This window comes from Berghia stephanieae, chromosome 1, assembly GCF_034508935.2.
Source record: "Berghia stephanieae isolate SIO BIC M18660-M18661 chromosome 1, UCSD_Bste_1.3, whole genome shotgun sequence".
Lineage (NCBI taxonomy): Eukaryota > Metazoa > Mollusca > Gastropoda > Nudibranchia > Aeolidiidae > Berghia > Berghia stephanieae.
In genome coordinates this window covers 8,678,046-8,698,045 of record NC_088360.1, presented here as the reverse complement: position 1 = coordinate 8,698,045, position 20,000 = coordinate 8,678,046, and the positions used below count along the sequence as shown (strand labels likewise).

Below are 20,000 nucleotides of genomic sequence, written 5' to 3'. Positions count from 1 at the left end.
AAGATGACAAAATGTAACCAATTTTCTGCTCATCGCTCCTGATTTATGGGGACGGTCAACGGTTTTAAACACAAACGAGGACTAAGGCGATTTGCTATGGCCAAGCGCTTGGAAGGGCATTATAATATGGTTAATTAAATAACACAGGCTTTAAAAAGACTTTCTCATACCTTCCTTACGTTTATGGAAAGAAAAGAATGGAATTAAGGGATGTGTCTTACCTGCCGTAAAAGGGGCATATAGTAAAGAACTGATGATTGTAACTCATTAATCTTCAACTATTTATTTGAATTTATTTATCTAGTTATTTTTTTTTTTGGGGTGGGGGGGGGGGGGGAAGCTATGGGTTATCTTGATATGTGCTCTAAAAAAATGAGAGTTTTTATATAGCGCAATATCCACTCGAAGTCTCTAAGCGCTTTACAGGGGGTCCCAGGTCAACAGCAACACTTAACATGTAGAACGAGACCTGACGCCTGTTGGGCGATATTGCATTTTTTTCCGGACGGGCCAACGCTGTTAACGGCCAGGTACTCATTTTACACCTGAGTACTCAACTATGCGCCGCTCGGGACTCGAACCTAAGACCTTCCGATCTAAAAGCGAGTTTCATACCTTAAGACCACATAGCCGCACTAAACGGTATTATGTCGGAATGAAAGGGATCCTGTCTGAAAAGTGAATTGTGCGGATATGTGGTCTTGTGGTACGAAACTCGCTTTCGGATCGAAAGGTCCTGGGTTCGAGCCTCGCTCGGCGCATAGTTGGGTCTTTGGAAAGGCTCTTATTCACATTTTCTCACCGTACTCAGGTATAAAATGAGTACCTGGCCGTTAACAGCGTTGTCTCTGTCTGAAAAAATTGTAATATCGCCTAACGGTCGTCATGTCTCGTCCTACATGTTAAGTGTTGTCAGGGACCATTTGTAAAGCGCGTTGAGCACGTTTAGGATATTGCGCTATATAAAAGCTCAACTTTTTAAAAGAATGTTTTTGATAAGAAAAACAAATTTTGAGGGTTGTCCAAGGTAAGAAATTATATTGATTCTCTACCATACACAAAGTTTCATATTGTTTGTGGCGATAAAAAAAAATTGTTCCTGCACCTGGTTCATCCCGGAATAGTAATAACCTTTAGAGACGATGGGTATTCATAGTCTTTCATGAGGTAATAGAGTTTATCTCCGTTTCTATAGCGTGAAATGAACAATAGCAACTGCTTGCTACCCTATGGATAGGACGCTAGTTTATCGCAAAGTACTTTCCGCCAGTTATAAAATATCCACATATCCATTCACTGCTGAGTGGACATGGGGGGGTGTGTGTGGGGGGGGGGAGATCAGAAAAAAAAATCTAGGATTCACCCTCTACCGAACATGATCTCTTTGCGTGTGAAGCGAGCGCTTTAACAACTGAGCTACCGGGATCCCCCAGACGTGTAAGCCACCGCATCAATCTTCTTGTATTGTACCAGAATGAACTTGACGGAAGTCTACATGATCAGACTAAGGAAATCTAAGTTATTTCAGGTTTAAGAAACAAAGCCAGTTTCCTTAAACAGTGAATTCCTGTAGTCTGGGAAAAGTCGTATTCAAAATAAATATGTCCAGAAAATTCGTCCATAAAATATCGATCGATTTAAATGACCTTCACCTTGGCAAAAACTCTCAAAACTGGGACCTCGCGAACAATAGCATTATCTTCATACGCAAAGTGGCCGGGTTTGATGCCGGGTGTATTCAAGATCTTTTTCTTTTTTTTTTCTAACTCCTGTCCACCCAACAGTGACTGGATAGCTTGGTCTCTTAGATCTGGAAGGAAGTTTGTTGTGATTACCGAAGATTAGCAAAGTAACTGCTATTGCCCGTTTTATGCTATAGAAATCAGGAAAAATCGACTCAAAGGGCCTAATAGTTCTGTCGGACTATCTATTTTATCTTTATTGTACAACAATTAAGCATTTCTCTCTAATGGATAATTCCGCAATAAGTCGGATAATACTTTTCTGGCCATTCTATCTATCCAGCAGTTAAAATAGGAACACAGATCTAACATCAAATCTAGAGAAAGTACTCCGAGATAAATTAGCTTTTCATTCAAAATTGAGCAAGCAAGCCTGAATTGTTCCTGTTCGTTCACGCCTCTGAAACCGGCATAAAGTTCAGTCCCAATCGCCTCTAAGATAAATGGACAGTTAGTGAATTGTAAACAAATGTAAGGCGATTTGGTATGGTCAGTGCATTGAAGGGGCGATGCGTTAATTTATAAACTTAATGCTTAAGCACTGTTCTGAAATATCTCTCTCTCTCTCTCTCTCTCTCTCTCTCTCTCTCTCTCTCTCTTTCTCTCTCTATAACATATCTATCTATCTATCTGTTCATCTATACGTCGACATATCCTTCAATCCAGTTGTCTCTCAATTATTAATCTATTAATCTATCTATCTATCTGTCTATCTATCTATCTATCTATCTATCTATCTATCTATCTATCTATCTATCTATCTATCTATCTATCTATCTCTCTCTCTATATATATATATATATATATATATATATATATATGTCTATCTATCTCTACATATCAATCTTTTATCAATCTATCGATATATTAATCTATCCATCCATTTTTTCCTACTCATCTGCATATATATATATATATATATATATATATATATATATATATCTGAATATCACAGGAGTCATTACATTAACCATTAAACGGGAGACAAACATGAAAATACAAACGGGCCCCCATTCCCTAATCATAATTTATTATTTATTCCAATCTGATCTCTGGCGAGACAACAGCAGCACCACACGACCAGAAAACGATGACAAAATCGCTTCGCTGTCTCGAATCGGAAGGCGGAAAGTCGGAGAGAGGGAGAGAGAGCAAAGTGCAAGGGAGAGAACTGACTTAATTTTTACAGCAAGTACTGCCATCAATCTTTTTAACTAATCGATTTATCATGAGCTGTATCCAGGATATCCATGCCATATGGATGACTTTTAATCCACAATACATTGCAAATATTTATTAATAAGCTTGATTTTATTCATTTATTTTTTTTCAGGTTTTAGAAACTTAATGAACGGAGGACAACATTTTCTGATAATAACACCACGACTAATAAAACAATTCGATGCCGTGTCGTCAGGATCTCGAGCAATGAGTGTAACCACCACATACATCTTTGTCGCCAACTATTTAATCACACTTAGAGACGCCATGAAAAGAATTCAAGCGTACCACCTTGGCGCTATTGACCCCTGAAAGAATCAAAGACCGAGTATTGATTGCTACCCCCTACACACATTATCTTAAGCGACAACAATGCCGTTTTTCATCGGAAATTCAGACGAATTGATTTTATATTCCACCTTTTGCCTCTGTTCTCGTCTCATGTCATCATTATTTTCAAAAAGAGCTGTCAGGGGGAAAAAAATAGGCAAATATGGTTGGGTATAAAACGTTTGACGTTAGGCACAATTATGACCAGTCGTCGTAAAACAGTGTTTTGTCGGAATGAACCAGGTGTTAAAAAAAGTGGATTTAAAGTAGAAATACTCAGAAATTTTTGAAACTTTAGTTTTCGCCACCTTTAAAAACCATATTCATTGGCGTTGTAATCTAAAGAAGGAACGAAATTGACCTCACTAAGCTCTTTGTTATTTGTTTATCCGGCCGTTTTTATGAGTAGTTCTCACTAAATGGCATTATTCAGACTATCCAGGAATTTATGTTACACATAGTTTATGTGTTGTTACGTTATATCCCGCTGGCGAATGTTATGAGTTTTTTTAACTAAACGCATAGCATCAATAGGCCGAAGGTTTTAGTCCCATTAAAGGTGGTGGATTTAAACTAGATAGAAACAATCAGAAATTTGAATTATTTTTTTTTCTTAACTTTAAAAAACCTATCCATTGTCCTTGAGATATGTAGGCCGAAGGTTCAAGTCCCGCTGTAGGCGTTGAAAAGTCTTCTTTTTTTAATGGCAATCTTCTGACGATTTCTCACAATACTCAGGTGTACAATGAGTACCAAGCCAGAATCAGCGTTGTCTATAAAGAGAGGAAAACATCATGACAGCGCCTTACGTAGTCTCTTCCTATGTTTAGTGTTGCTGTTCTGTTACCCCCCCCCCCCTCCCCTCTCCCTGTCGCCCCTCCCCTCTCCCTGTCGCCCCCCCTCCCCTCTCCCTGCCGCCCCCCACCCGACCCCCACCCCCAAACTGCAAAGCACTTAACTCTCTCCTTACCAGCCATTTTCTGCAATTTTCCCCAAAACTTCACACCCAACTAATACAAAAATAGATTTTTCTTCACTCTAACATAATAGCAGTAAAGTTCTTGCAATAAATAATTTTTCTCTACAACACACTGTTCATTTGCATTAAATTTCATGATGTACAAAAGAAATTTGAATAAGAAAAATGTTGGTTGTATCGTAACGAATGTGACGATTTTCCTATGATTGGTAAGGAGAGGGTTAAAGAATATTCAGTGAACGTTGCTCTATGCTCATTTTTCGAAAGACGTGCATGCATACTATACTGAGTGTTTCAAAGGACAGGTCAGTCCGATTACTGTGAAGAGAGGTTGAGTACTGAATTTATGGATACTGATGTTGTAAGGGCTTGGAGGGGCGTGGGCAGTTGTCTGTCCAGCGGGATTAAAGCTGTAGATCTGGATTTAATGATGGGCGGGGGCTGAAATTCCTCAAGTACTAAAGAACACGGGCTTATTGTGCTGTACTCTTGAGAAGAAATAAAAACAACGCATATCTATTTAAAATTTTGGCCAGAAAACTAGTCCTTCAAATATCGATCGATTAAAATGACTCTTGTCTTGGCAAAAGATCGCAAATTTGGGACTTCGCGAAGTCCTAGTTTTGAGATCTTTTGACAATATGAGAGTCATTTACATCAATCAGTATTTGAAGGACGAGTTTTCTGGCCAAAATATTAAATACGTGTTGTTGTCGTTTTTAGAGTACGGTAGTATTATGCAAAGACAAACCAATAAATATACTGAGAGAGAAAAATGGACTAACTATCCGGCTAGCAAAGAGAAAGATAATGTAGGAAGTAGGGAACAATAGTGTGACGTCGAAATACTGGTTCCAATCTCATTTGAAGTGTGAAACTAGTCCTCCCGAGGACTTGATGCATAAATTATGTAAGTGATCTTCTGGCTTCAGAGTAATGGCATCTTATTTTCTAGCCTAAATTATTAATGATGGTCGTCAATAGAGACTATCCATCCTCGCCCCTCTACGCCCAGAAAACATCCAGCTATTAAAACTATTATGCCAAATTATGATCCTATATATAAGATATTCATAGTTACACACGTTCAATGAGTTTTGAACCGGAAGATACAAGGTCGTGTGACGTCACGACTTCTGCTTCCCATTAAAGGTTTACTGACCAAATGTTACGTCAAAATACAAGTCGACCATTCCGAAAAAGAAAACAAATCGTAAATTGATTGGCGGTTGCTGTTAATATTTTACCTAACAGCATAGCATAAATCGCTAGTTTTTAAACTTAAACGCGTACCATTGATGATAATACCGTGAAATTTGCTGAGTTGAGCACTAACTGCCATTGTTTACATTCAGACGACTGTCCGAGGGGCGTGGCTATGTTCCCTTCAACGAGGTATCTATACTTACGGAGAAATAAAACAAGAGGACACTTTGAGAGTAAAGGCCAAAAATGCCTAAGCGAGCCAGTCGAAATATAAATTGATGCTATGCGTTTAGGAAAAATACTCACAACATTCATCAGCCGGGTATAACGTGCCAACACACAAAACTATGTGTAACCTTATGTTTATGGTCAAAAATAACAAAAAGCTGAGTGCAATTAAATTCGTTCCATTTTTAAGAAGTGAAAATGGCTCTTAATATGAAACTAATCACATATTTTAAGTTACAAATGTGACCATAACGTGGTATGTTTGTGTTTTGTTTAACGTTAGAAGCTATGTCTACTCCATATACTATATTCGTTACAGTTTGTCAGCAGTTTGTAAAATCGTACTGATACTTAATGGATACATAAGAGGGAGAAAGAGCGACAGAGCTGTGCGGGGAGACTCAGAGCTGACAGATAAAGAGAGGAGGAAGACGAGAAAGACTTAAGAGAGAGAGAGAGAGAGAGAGAGAGAGAGAGAGAGAGAGAGAGAGAGAGAGGGGGGGGGTGTTTGTATAATATGTGTGTGTTTGTGTGCGTGTGTGTGTGCGTGTGAGAGAGAAAGAGAGGGAGAGAGAGGGAGAGAGAGAGAGAGAGAGAGAGAGTTTAACATGATACAGACATAAAAACACATAAAGGGCGAGATCACGCCTATAACACAAACAGTGATAGATATCTTAGTCCACGCCATGGTTATAATTAAATAGATGACAAAATGTAGATCATTGAAACAAACCTACATGCACACGTATTTATACTGACAAAAAAGAAAAGCCAGTAGAAATACCTCCAGACCTAGGTAGGCCTACACATTATAATATTCGTGGTAACGGTCTTTATTTGACATTGTCGTAATCGACAATATGTTGCATTGATTTGAGAGTACGAGTATTTCATTACAACAATGATGAGCCTATTTCATTGCTTTTTTTTTTTTTTTTTTGGTTATCATGTACCTGCCGACATGTTGCCTCAGAGAGAGAGTAGAGTACAGAAGAAAAGGATGGAAACAGCTTGAACCGATAATAGGAGCAGGACAGTCATCCAGAATCGGTGACATGCCTTAATTAATTAAAAGCCTGAACGGCTTAGCCAAGCTCAAAGCACTTCTAAATCTCCAACAGATCGAGTTTTTGCCTAGGCAAGCAGGTCATATTATGGTGATCGACATTTCACACATAACTTCATACCCAACAAATCTCCTATATTGAGGTTGCCTTGCAACTACGACTACCATAATTCGCTGGGAAACAAATTCAAACTACATTCTCAAAGTGCCTTGCCCAAGGACTAGAGTCATGTGCCTACTTTGCGATCATAGTCATTGAGTAGGCTATTGACCACGCTCAACATTGCTTGACTTTGCAACATAGCGAGGCACAGTGTCGACAACCATCGAAAACACAAAGATGTAATTTTACTATTTCGCTTTGTTTTCCTGTAGTTTTTGTTCTTCACTACCGTTGTATTGGCAACCAGGAACCACAAAACAGACAAAACAAATACATTCGGGTCAACAGCTACAGGTAAACTACGAGTATACAGTAGAAATACAGCCTGAGGAGGACGTCAGAGCAAAGCTGTCCTAAATTGATAAAATATCTTTAAAGACAGTTTGATTAAGAACCATTTATGTACTTCAAAGCGAATAAATATTATATCAAAAAGACCATCAGTTTTGACAAAAGTCATATGCCTAACAGTATAAAAATGTTTTAGTCATAAAGACAGATTCCCGTTCATTTTAATTGATACTTTTATGAAATAAAAGGTTCCTGGCCAAAATGAATGAAGCTTTTTTGTCAAAACACGACAGAGCATGATTTGATGACTAAAATGTTTGTAGTTGATAATGTGATGACACTGTTTAATGATTGAGTTCCAGTGCCGCTGGATATAAACAATCTATGAAATTCTCACTCTCTCTCTCTCTCTCTCTCTCTCTCTCTCTCTCTCTCTCCTATATCTACCTTTTATGTCTATCTATCTATCTATCTATCTATCTATCTATCTATCTATCTATCTATCAATCTATCTATCTATCTATCTATCTATCTATCTATCTATCTATCTATCTATCTATCTATCTATCTATCTATCCAATCATCGATCCATCCATCTATCTATATATCTCTCCAGCATCCATCTATCTATCGATCAACATATCTATCTATCTATCTATCTATCTATCTATCTATCTATCTATCTATCTATCTATCTATCTATCTATCTATCTATCTAACTAACTATCTATCTATTTATCTTATATCAGTATACATTCAAACTCACCTATAAATGTGTTTTTCTTAAAACCATTCAATGTTACACATTCCTCTCTTAGCATCAATTTAACTATTTATCAATCTTAAATCCAGCATTTCCAGTGCTCTCTCTCTCTCTCTCTCTCTCTCTCTCTCTTCCCCCCCCCCCCCCCTCTCTCTCTCTCACGCTCTCTCTCACTATCTCTCTCGCTCGCTCTCTATTTCTTACACACACAGATACACACTCTCGCAGGAAGTCATTCACACGCACAAACACACAATCCGCACACACACACACACATACTCACAAAAACATGTACTCATTATATGTGTTCGTGATTTTCTGTTTCATATTGCCTATCACGCCACCCCTATAACCCCTTCCCCTCCAAACCTCTCCAATGCTCCTTTTCTTCTTCCTCCTTTCCGATCAATCCACATTTAAAATAAAACTCACCCATTCGTTTTTACAAGGCGCGTGCGTGGCTAGAGTAATTATATCGTCACAATATGTTTTGGCCATAAAGACTGATTGGGGAAAGGTGAGGGTGCGACTTGCCCAAAGGTTGAGAAGCTAGCAGCCGGTGTAGGTCTTCCTCTCACCCCTCCCCCCCCCCACCCCCTCATGCCCCTCCACCCCGACCCCCCTTCTACTTCCATCCTCCCCGACATAGAACCGTCTAAACACCCCTTCTTTAGTGAGCAAAAAGGAACTCACGAACAAAAACAGGTCCCAGCTGTTCTCAATAGGGTCCCCGTGTCGAGCGAAAACGGTTCAAAACCACTCAAGCGAGGAGAACAACGATATTGTTGTTGTCGCCACGAGAAAGAAAAAAAATAATAATAACATCGTCCACATATTTCTGAAATCCAATAATTATGTTTCGGGTTATAATAATGTGGGAGGTGCTGCAAAAAGAGAAAATGTGTGTGTGTGTGTGGGGGGGGGGGGTAGCGGTTAAGATTGCCCGAACACTTTGCTATATTATCGTGTTTCCAGCACACCTGTAGTTTATTTATTTACATGTTTATTATTTTTTATTTATCATCTGTTAATTTGTCATTATTATGATTTTAATTATCATTATTATCAACTATCATTTTCATCAGTATTATTCGACTATATTAAATTCATTATTATTCTTATCAATTATTATCATTATTATTACTATTATTGTTATTGTTATTTTTATCATTATTATTATTATTATTATTATTATTATTATTATTATCATTATTATTATTATTATTATTATTATTATTATTATTATTATTATTGTTATTATTATTATTATTATTATTATCATTATTATCATTATTATTATTATTGTTATTATTATTATTATTGTTGTTAATGATATCATTACTATCATTATGTATTATTTTTGTTGTTATGCGTTCGGTATCCTAAAAATTTAACTGAAGAGAAAATGCTCGTTACATCAAACTTTGCGAAGTGCCAGGTTTGAGAGTTGTTGGGTTTTGTTTTTTGCCAAGATAAGGGTCATTTAAATCGATCGATATTTGAAGGACCGGTTTTCTGGCCAATTAAAAAAATAATATGGGTTTTTCCAGAGACGACAGATATTATGTGGGGTGACAAAAAGAGACACGTAGACGATCGATAGACAGTGAGTGGAAAGATGCAAGATTGTCGCGGTCTCTGCTGAGGTAGATGACCCGGAACCAGGCTCAATGCAAGAGTAGCAATGCAGCCCTAATTTCTACAGAATGCCACGTGAAATAACTTAAGTGAGCTATGGGAGTTATTTCATTCATCCATATTTGAAGTATCTTTTTTAAAAAGTGAATGTCGTTTAGTAGAGCAAAACATATTAAAAGTGTAAGTCAGTATTTAACGAAAACTATAGTATGACAGCAAAACTAAACTAGGAGTAAGTAAGAAGGTATAGATAGTATGAAGTTGACGTCACTCGGGTCTTTGTTCCTGCTTTTTGCCATCCGCGTTTATGAGTAATTCTCACTAAACTGTATTAACCAGACTATAAACATTCAATGTTACACATAGTTTTGGTGTGTTGGTCCGTTATACTTCCGGATGGCAATGTTGTGAGCTTCTTAGCCAAGTGCACACTATCTATAGAGATCCTCAAAGCTTTTTTAAGGTGGGACATACATTAGAAACGTGTCGACCGTAGTCGCTAAACACAAAAAAATATAACATGACTTGTTTTTGTTTTCAAATTAAGAAAAACAAAACAAAACGAGTCAAAACAAAGAAAATGTAAAGGATAAGAGGAAGTGGGCCATAGTGAGAGTGTGAATCATACAACTCCAATGCCAAGAACTAAAAGTCCATTTTCAAAGAGTCAGTCAAGTGTCACAGCAACAACTCAAACAACAAAGAACTATCTGAATGATAGAGAACGCTGGGCTTTTAAAATCAATTTGGACATCCGTAGGCCACTCACTATGGCATGGAAGGTTCTGGGCGTTGGGCCATCGGGGTCTGGTTGATCGGAGACAACGGAATAATTCATTGCGACCAATTGTCTGAGACTAGCCCGGCCACCGATCCAAAGTGTCAAAGAATTTATTGCTTTTAAGAGAGTGACCCTTGCCATCGACTTGCGGTCCAAGCTTACGAATAATTCATCGGGGGCCCTAATGTCCCAAGTCGTGATGCACTGATATCGTTTTGTTATGGCTTGCTGGCGGCTCGATACCCCAAATGACTTGGTAATAATAATGACACTGTCGTACTTTGTGGCAGGGTCTACATTAGATACTTTGTACCTACATGGGTATTGGTTATTGTTAAAACGTGACCCACTATCCTCATCTGGTATTTCGTCGGGGTGAACCAGACGCCGAAAAGTAAATTTGAACTTTAAACAACAGGGCACACGGAATTTTCATTTTTCGCAATTTAAGAAATTCTATATTCTTAATTTTTCTCAATGAGATATACGCAAAACTTTTTGATCTTTCTTTTGCATTTGACTATATTAAAATCATTGTCCAGTTTCCAAATCACCACAACATAATACGGTTTTGAAGCATGTGGGTGATAAATCGTTTTCTTATCGCGGTTGATAAACAACTTTTGAGGCATTATTGTATTTACGCTTCAATGAAAGTTGAGCGGCATTGAGACTGGTCAGTGATTACATGGTCACCCACTCACTCACCCACTTATTCTTACTTTTTCACTAAAATTAAGATGACCCCAAACTCGGGGATCCAAGTAGTCTCGAGTTTGAGACTGTTATGACGTTGGAGCGTATTTAAATCTACCAATATATGAAGTCAAAGTTGATAGGACGATACACACACACACACACACACACACATATATATATATATATATATATATATATATATATATATATATATATATAGAGAGAGAGAGAGAGAGAGAGAGAGAGAGAGAGAGAGAGCTATATCCACTTAACGTGCTCAAAGCCCTTTACAAAGGATCGCTGACCAACACCAACACGTAAGATATAGAGCGAGACATGACATGACGTCTGTTAGGCCAAATTGAAATTTTTTTTCCGACAGAGAAACGCTGTTAACGGCCAGGCACTCATTTTCCACAAGGTATGATGAGAGAATGCAAGTAAAGAGCCTTTTTCAAGGACTCAACTAAGTGTCGAGCGAGGCTCGAATCTAGGACCATCCGAACCGAAAACGAGTGTCATACCACAAGACCACATATTGCATTCGGTTATCTGACCTGTAAATACGCTCACTTATTTTGAGTCCTGTACTTACTCGTAGCTAAAATGAATACTCCCTATTGACAAAGCATGGTGTTAGGTTTCAATCAATGTTTCCACTACGGTTCGTTTAGACTCCTTAAACTAAATAACTGCCGAACTCCAGAAAGACACGCATTAAAAAATTTTGGCCAGAAAACTCGTCCTTCAGATATCGACCGATTTCAATGACCCTCATCTTGCCAAAAGCTCTCAAATCTGGGACTTCGCGAAGTCCCAGGTTTGAGAGTTTTTGGCAAGATGAGGGTCATTTAAATCGATCGTTATTTGAAGGACGAGTTTTCTGGCCAAAATTTTGAATATGCGTATATCTGAAGTACGGCAGCAGTTTTGGTTAATTGAGAGGGGTAACAGATTGCCCCTGTTATGGTGATTATAATATTATTATGATTTATACCACGTCTCAATGAGCTCGTGTGTGTTCATAGAAGGAGCACAAAGGTTGGCCAAATCAGAAAGGGTCTGTTTTCTGTGCGACCCAAATCTCATAATTTTAAAATTACAGGGTTCACCAGAAAATAAAGCGCCTGATGCCAATACATTTAAACAATACATCTGGTATTTCTTCGGAGAGAAAAACAAAACAAAACAAATAAAAAATGTGCACTTTTATATAGCGCATTATCCACTAAACTTGCTTGAAGCGCTTGACAGATGGACCCTAGCCTACATTAACACTTAAAATGTTGTAAAAGATATTACGTCTTTTAGGCGATATTTCAACTTTTTTTTTGACAGATACAACGCTGTTCAAGACCAAGTTCTCAATTTACTCTTGAGTATGGTGAGAGAATGTGAGTATAGAGCCTTTTCGAAGGACTCAACAATGAACGCTAGGGCTCAACGTGGCACTCGAGCACAGGACGTTCCGATCCGAAGGGAGTGTCATACAACTAGACCAATAAATAGCCGCATCAGATTCTGAAAATACATTTCTAGGTTTAAATTATGAAATGTTATTTAAATTGGTAACTTGAGAAAAATGAGAGTTATGTATGAGGTGCTAATTTAAATTCCATTTTCATTTTACATTTCATTTTCATTTTTTTGTTTGTCACACATTTTAATTTTTTAAAGTACGAAAAAGACTGAATTTTCATAAGCCTGATCTTTAAAAAAAACCCTTTAAATTCATTATAAGACATCATTTTCAACCCAACATAATACCATATTGAGATGGTTGGTTACAAATAATAACATAAGCATGACTAATAGAATATAAAGGACACTCCCAACAACTAATGTACCACCTGACATCTCTTACATCCACATATTATAAGGAACCCTCATCTTCTCAAAACGTTATATATATATATATATATATATATATATATATATATATATATATATATATATATATATATAATGTGTGTGTGTGTGTGTGTGTGTGTGTTGATGGGTACATGTAGATACTAGAGTCCTCAACAAAATTAATTAGAGCATTTAAAATAAGTGAAGGAAACTCAGTTTCTTTGCCAGGACAATTGTTTCAGTGCTGATCGCACCTCTTCAGCCGACGATAAAATCTGTAGTTTTGCGGTTATTACTGGCGTCGCCTTTTTTCTTGTTCCAGAAAGCGAGTAATCGACGCGGATTTATTTTCGGCTGAGAAGGTGCGATCAGCACTGAAACAATTGTCCTGACAAAGAAAATGTGAATGCCCTTCATTGATTTTATATAAATAAAGCGATGTATCACTAACGAAGTATCCCAACTTATCAAAGAGTTATATATATATATATATAAGAGATATCGAACATAAGAAGGGGGTGTGTATTGGAGGAAAGAATGTAACAAATCTGAGGTATGCAGATGATACGGTTCTACTGGCAGAATCTGAACATGAACTACAAGAATTACTGGATGTTGTAGTCAGGAGTAGTGAAAATATGGGACTGGAACTGAATATATCTAAAACAGAATGTATGACGGTATCTAAAAATAATAACCCACCAGCCTGTGTAATAACAAGCAGAGGACAAACAATACAACAAGTTGAATGTTTCAAATATTTAGGCTTCAATGTAACATCCAATGGAAAATCAGATTGTGAAATAAAGAAAAGAATAGGTATGGCGAAGAATGCATTCAACCAGCTGCATACAATTATGAAGAACAGGAATATTAGCATGAAAACAAAAATCAAAGTCCTGGATTGCTATGTACTGTCTGTGCTGCTATATGGTTGTGAGAGCTGGACCATAAACAAGACCATGGTTAAAAGACTGGAGGCAGTGGAAATGTGGTTTTACAGAAGAATGATGAGGGTGTCATGGATGGAAAGGAAAAGAAATGAAGAAATTTTAGAAATGGCAAACAGAAAAAGATCACTGATAACAAAAATCATCAAACGCCAAATGGAATTTTTAGGACACATTATCCGCCACCCTGGTTTGGAAATACTCGCCTTGACTGGAAAGATGAATGGAAAAAGAATAAGAGGAAGACAAAGAATAACGTATTTGAAAGGGATAAGAACTTGGACAGATGAAGCTGAGAAAGGTGGCGCTGCTTTAATAGAATTGGCAAGAGATAGATCAGCTTGGCGGAAGATGACCTCCGACGTCTGCTTCAGATATGGAACTACATGAGATGAGATGATATATATATATATATATATAATATATATATATATATATATATATATATATATATGTAAATTTAAATTCTTGATAACTTGGGAAACTTCATTAGTGATCCATCGCTTCAAAGCGGTAATGTAGCGAAGTGAGAAGTATGCCAAAAATTATTTTTTAGTTTATACGATGAGAAATATGAAATGATGGACTACACGTCAAGTTATTTTTCCTAATACGTCAAACACGCAAACTTGGCCTAATTTTCAAATTTTTGACCACAAACTAAATTTCCAGCAGCAAAAAAAAATAAAACTGTTCCGACAAGCTGGGTTACATCCTTATCGGTCGATATCTGAATTAAAAATTATTTGGCCAAATAAAAAACAACAAAACGTGTTTTGCAAGTGCATTTTTGGTTTCACACTTCCTGACAGTAAAAAGACACAAACGTGTGTCAGAATGCAACACGATTTCATCTCACCTACACAACTTTGAATGTCAACGAATATCGATTAAGCAGAACTCTCCGGAATTGGATGAACTTTACAATTTTGGATTTGAGTGTAAGATAGTTTAACCTGTTGTAAAAACTTCCTCCCCTCCCCTCCACTTCCCTTCCCTCTAAGTATGTCATACCTGTCAATTAACCAAGTGCTGCGTACTCTGGATAGACAAGTATTTTTTTTTAAATGGCAAGAAAAATCGTCCTTCAAATATCGATCGATTTAAATTATCTTCATATTTTTTTTGGAAAAATCTCTCATACCTGAAACGTCGCGAGGTCCTGGGTTTGAGAATTTTTGCCAAGATGAAGGACGAGTTTCTGGCCAAATAATTTAAATACCTCATTCCAGAGTACTGTATTTCGTGGTTAAGACATTTAGTCAAAAACTGATAACAAGTGCTCGCACTAAAATGATTGAAAATACAGGGCAGATAGAAAAAAAAATGTATATATATATATATATATATATATATATATATATATATATATATAAAATTCACTTTATCCATCCCACAGGGGAAATTTGTCTCAAGGGTCTTTTCCAAGGGAAGACTGGAATAACCCAGGCATCAGCCGCAGTACAGCGCCGCAATATGAGCTAGGGCGAGGTTACTTGCTCAGGTTCACACAGTGCAGCGGCGGGTGATAGAACTCGGTACATTTCAGGTACGAAGCAAAGACCGTACCACTGAACCACGCTGCCCCTATAGATGCTGTGTCTCGCAGATCGGAGGCCGTAGGTGTATAAGATGTATAAGATAAAGAACAACATGGTGGCTATTTCAAATCCTGACCTCCATACACTGACAAGAACCAAATATAGGACTTCCCATATGGACAGTATCATCCCCCTGACATCCGCCTAAGACCTCAGAAATTTACCGAGGGAAGTTACATCTGCACTCACTTTAGATTTATATACTCTGCTTCTAGATCACGGTTTAATTTTCAACTTAATGTCATTGTTCCTGTCAAAATTTTCATGAGTTGAGGTGGACATGAAAGGAAGATTCAGAAGATTCAGATTCTGACATGAGACTTGACAAGATGGGGGGTGGGGGGGGGGGGGGGGGGGGATTTTTAATCAATCGATATCTAAAGGACGAGTTTTCTAACCAATTTCATAGAAAATAGGATTTTAAAAATTTCAGAACTACTACAACATGTCAACCAGCCGTGACCCCCCCCCCCCCCACCTCCTTCCACACCCCACACCAGATCTTTTTAGCAAATTGAAGTCATCCAAATTCATCAATATTGGAAAGTTTTAAGAACTAACAAACTTTTTGAAAAGGACGTTTTGTCAGATGATGGGAGAATGGTGTTGAACCAAATATGTTTCTCGTCAAATTCATTGCATTTGAATTGCAATGACAAAGGGATCCTATTTCCATAATAATCGATAATAATTGGGGGGGGGGGGGGGGTTGTAGCCTTGCTGCCATATTTAAGGTGATACACGATATAAAGGGAAAGATTCTTGTGCCCGCCAGGCCAGTCTTGTAATATAAGAGATAAGCATATTTATATAGAATGAATGAAGTTGACGTCACTCTGCTTTTTGTTAAAGTTTTTTAGACCGCCAGTTGGATGATGAGTTTTCACTAAATTCTATCAATCAGACTATAAACGTTTAAGGTTATACGTAGTTTTGTGTGTTAGTACGAGCGATCAGTAGGTAGAATTGGCGAGTATTCAACTTTAACGTATTATACTTAAGCCTTTAAGTAAAATACTTTCTACGTCTGCCCAAAGGTGAAACGCATCAACACACAAAACGGTGTGTAACCTCAAAAAATAAGTAGGAGTGAAATATCTGTTCAATGTTACAGTTATCGTTTAACGTTATAACAAGTGTAACTAAATGACAAATTGCCATATTTATGGACAATAAAGATCTTTTATTCTTATTATTATTATCATTATTATTATTATTATTATTATTATTATTATTATTATTATTATTATTATTATTATTATTATTATTAAACGTGTATAGCCCAATAGATAATATAATATAGTGAGAACTAATCACCCAAATGGCGGTCTAAAAACGATAGCAAAGATCTGATTCAGTGACGTCAAACTTATTCGTTCTATTCCATCAAAAGAGAATTTGTGACCTTCTGCCTCAAAATGGTATTGATGCTATGCAACTACCTAAAATACTCACAACATCCCCCTGTCGGATATAACTTACCAACAGATAAAACTATGTGTATCTTTTAACGTATTGAGTTTGGTTGATATAATTTAGTGAGAACTAACCACTAGCAGGTGTAAAACAATAACATAGAGCTGAGTGTCGTCAACTTCGTACCTTCTATAATGCCGGGGTGACTTAGATGTTTAAATCTTTATAAAAACTTGAGCTTTTATATAGTGCAATATCCACTAAATACGATCAAAGAGCTTTCTTTACAATGGGTCCCTAGCCAAATAATAATAATAATAATAATAATAATAATAATAATAATAATAATAATAATAATAATAATAATAATAATAATAATAATAATAATAATAATAATAATAATAATAAATAAATAAATAAATAAATAATGTAATAACATGTAGGACGCGACAAGACGCTTATAAGCCGATTTTTCTTCTTCTTTTTTTCTCGACAAAGACAACACTATTAACATCCAAGTACTCATTTTCCTTCTTTTTTTTTCTCGACAGAGACAACACTATTAACATCCAAGTACTCATTTTCCTTCTTTTTTTTTCTCGACAGAGACAACACTATTAACATCCAAGTACTCATTTTACTCCTGCATTCAGTGAAAGAAAGTAGAGAGCCTTTTCCAAGACTCAACTATGCGCCACTTAGAGCGAGATTCGAACCCAGGACCTTCCGATCCGGAGGCAAGTGTCATACCATAAGACCACATAAAAATTAAAATCTATTGTCATGCATTTGAAAGATTAAATTTTTTACATGTATAAAGGACAAAAGATATAATTGTATAAAGTGAAAACAACTAACATATTATGAGACTTCTTTGTAGTCTCGGGTTTAAGAAAGTTTGGCAAGTTGAGGTTCGTATTCGTATTTATTCATCAATATCTGGAGTAAATAAAATTTACTCAAAATTTAGTTAAGAGTGTTTTGTCGTTGATTGCCATTGTTGGTCACGTGGTTTTCGTGTTTTTAAATAAGGTAACATATAGATAGAATGCGCTTGACCAAGGAGTTCACAACATTGCCATCCGGAAGTATAACGGACCAACACACAAACTCTGTGTAACCATGAACTTTTATAGTCTGGTTAATACAGTTTAGTGAGAACAACTCACAAACGCGGATGGCAAAAACAATAACAAAGGCCTGAGTGACGTCATCTGCATACTATCTATATGCATGTAGATATCGAGCATTTTGAATGTTGTATTATTCTCTATATACTCCATAATTATATTAATGCTTCCTTTATTTTCCCATCAAATGTTTGGAATGATTCATCAATATGTTCGTGTCACATGTGAAATATTCCTCATGTTTACTTATCATTCTAAGAATAGCCGTCACTGACTTTAGCTATGTACCTGTTAACACCCGGGTTAAGTGGGATAAGGCGTGTTAAGTTCCTTATTCCCAACACTCAACGTTGAGATTATTGTCATCCATCTACTTGATGATCAGGTCAAACTCTTGACTTTGTTAAAAGACAACACAGACATAATATCACTGGGCCACCATGGGATATAACGTAAGTTAGATCTACGCCATGTGATTGGCATGGCATTGACAGAACAGGTAAACATTTAACTTTCTTTCGAAGGAAGAAATTGACGTCACTCAGCTTATCATACTTTTGTTTTTAGACAGCCACTTTGGTGATAAGTTCTCACTAAATTATATCAATGAGACATTAGAGTTAAAGGTTAAACAGAGTTTTGTTTGTCGATAGGTAATATCCGGCTGGTGGTTGTTGTGAACATTTTACCTAAACTTATAGCATAAGTTTACCTTACAAACAAATAAAGAGAAATAAAACAAAACAAAGTTTTTACTCACTGTTCTCTTTCAACGTCGATGGCCAGGCAGATTATTAACGAAAATTAATAAATGAAACTAGCCCCGTTTCGCTCACAATTGATGTGTAATAATAAATATCACAGGTAGGCACAGTAAAATTGTAGTACCCATACACAGGCTAATAATAATAATATAGATTATTCACATTGACAATCACAAGCACGGGATAGGGTAGTATTGGCACACCTTGCTATTTTGAATATTTCTTTTTGAGGGATGACATTCACAACATCAGTTGATTACACCAAGCACAGTAGTGATAGCACCCTACACGAGACACAAGCCGTTACCCCTTGTGTCTCCTGAAAGCCGAATTGTTGATGAGTACAGTCGTATGCCCCGTGCCTTGTATAATGCAACCCCCCTGGCGTGAGTCAATGAAGTATGAGCAGGTTTTAGATGTACGGGGGTAGGAGTGCGTGGTGGTGTGGTGGGGAAAGGGGGGGGGGGTTGAGGGCGTGGTGGAGAGAGAAGGAAGATGTGGAGGACGAGGAGAAGCGGGGTAGGGGAAGGGGTTGGGGTACGATATGGGTACAGCTTGGGTACAAACCGACGCCTTTCCTTTCCTTGATCTTGCCAATTGCACGTGTGCCAACTTGAAAATATTATCATTGCAATTTGGTGAGTAGTTGTAGTTGTACCGGCGGCGACGATGGTGGTAGTGGTGGTGGTAGTGTGAGTTTTAGGGAAGGGATTAGTAGAATTGGGGTGTGTGGTGGTGTGGGATTGGGATGGTGTGGGAGATGGCTACGGAGGCGAGTGAGTGAATGGTGTGGTGGTGGGGTGGAGTGGGGGAGGGGGGGGTGGAGAGGTAGGTAGTTGAGGGCAACAGCTGTGTCTGCACGACGTAGGTGACTTTGTGTTGTTGCTTAAATTTCACTATATCGATAATGTATCCTGAAGAGAGTCTATGTAGTTGTTGGTTTCTATATATATTTAGTATATTAGTACTAAATAGTATAGATGATACAGTAGTAGGAGGAATATTGTAGGAAACGACGGTAAGCAGGTTGTGGCGAGAATGTTAATAATGATGAAGACGATGAGGAAGATATGATTGGTCTGTCCCGTTTACGTTACAGTGAGGGTGTTTATTACGTATGCTAAGTGAAGAAGAAGATGATACTTCTCATTTATTCAGGAATGGATGTTGGTGAAAAGGGG

The 20,000-nt window shown here is 37.3% G+C and overlaps 1 protein-coding gene across 2 annotated transcripts in view; it reads right to left on the bottom strand.

The window, feature by feature from the left end:
* The window catches only part of LOC144967325 (nucleolar protein 4-like), a 99,001-nt gene that overhangs the window by 76,536 nt on the left and 2,465 nt on the right, over positions 1 to 20,000 (bottom strand). The window contains exon 1 of one of the 2 annotated variants that reach the window (XM_078904422.1): positions 18,816 to 19,188. The exons of the other annotated variant lie outside the window; for it this stretch is intronic. The gene's annotated coding sequence lies outside the window, so the exon portion shown is untranslated. Of the gene's footprint in view, positions 1 to 18,815; positions 19,189 to 20,000 lie in introns of those variants that run through there. 2 annotated transcript variants of the gene reach the window in all.